The sequence below is a fragment of the Rhea americana genome, unplaced genomic scaffold (genome assembly GCF_003343005.1).
Source record: "Rhea americana isolate MKP2758 unplaced genomic scaffold, rheAme1 scaffold_51, whole genome shotgun sequence".
In the NCBI taxonomy this organism is placed as follows: Eukaryota; Metazoa; Chordata; class Aves; order Rheiformes; family Rheidae; genus Rhea; species Rhea americana.
The window spans coordinates 1,333,164-1,334,293 of NW_028186657.1; positions in this window are offsets into that span (position 1 = coordinate 1,333,164).

The window sequence follows — 1,130 nt, forward strand, 5'->3', positions numbered from 1 at the left end:
ATGGATCAACAGACAGATTTTGGTCTGAAATAAGTTGTGTGGTGATTTTCTAGCTCCTGGGATTGCTRAAGTAGATTTCTAGTAAACGCTTGTTGAAGCATTTCTGTTCAATCTACTGAAATATCCTGGAGACTATGACTACAGCCCCCTGGGGTCTGGGACTAACGATACGGGCTCGTTGGATACGAAGCTCGGAGCGGCCCGCGAGCGCGAAGCAAGGCCTGACGCGGCCTGGCCTCGTACAGCTCCCGCCGGCGAGGTTGGAGGCAAACCTCAGATCCGCGGATGCTGCGGCAGCGCGTCGGGCTCCCTTCACGGCGGGCGCCGCGCACTCCTGCGGGACAAGGACGTGACCTGCGACCGTCCCGAAAGCAAGGCGCTCCGGGCTGCGCGTGAGGTGCCGAGCGCGCCGGCCCCGCGGCAGAGCTGCCCGCTGGCACCGCGACGCGCGGGCTGCTCCCCCGAACCCCGCTCCGAGCAGCTCGCAGGCGGCGGGACGCGGGTTAACGTTTCTGCCYGCGAGCATCTGGCAGCTAAAGGCGAGGCAGCCTGTGCCGGGAGCCTCCAAACGAAATCCAAGTTCATCTCTTCTGTTAATATGGGGGACAGTTACTGAGTACCATAATCTTTATTACTGGTGAAAAAACTCACATTCCACCATTTCAGAGAGGCAATTTTGTTTGCGTTACGCTTTGCAGTCCGCCTGGGAAGCACACCGGAGTCAGCAGCGCCCGGGGCTCCGCGCCGCTCGCCGGGGATCGGCTCACGCCGTCGCGGCTGCTTTTCCGCTCGCCCCCGCCGCCCTCGCGCTCTGCCCGGGGCGAGCCTTAACCGGGGGGGTGGTCGGGGGGGTCGGGGGTAACGCGCGGCGGGAGGCTCTGCCCGCCCCCCGGCACCTCGGGCCGCCGCGGCGGGACGGGACGGGGCGGGGCGGGCGGCCGCAGGCTTTGCAGAGCCTCAAAGGTGAATAGAGATCCCTGTTTACACGTACAAAATCGGTGGGGGGGGCGGCTCCCCCAGCCCCCCCCCGCCGCGGGGCCGGCAGCAGCCGCAGGGTTTCGGTCACTGGTGCGGTTCCTCCCCCCTCCCCGCAGAGCGGCCCCGTCTCTCTGCCGGAGCTTTGTGCGGAT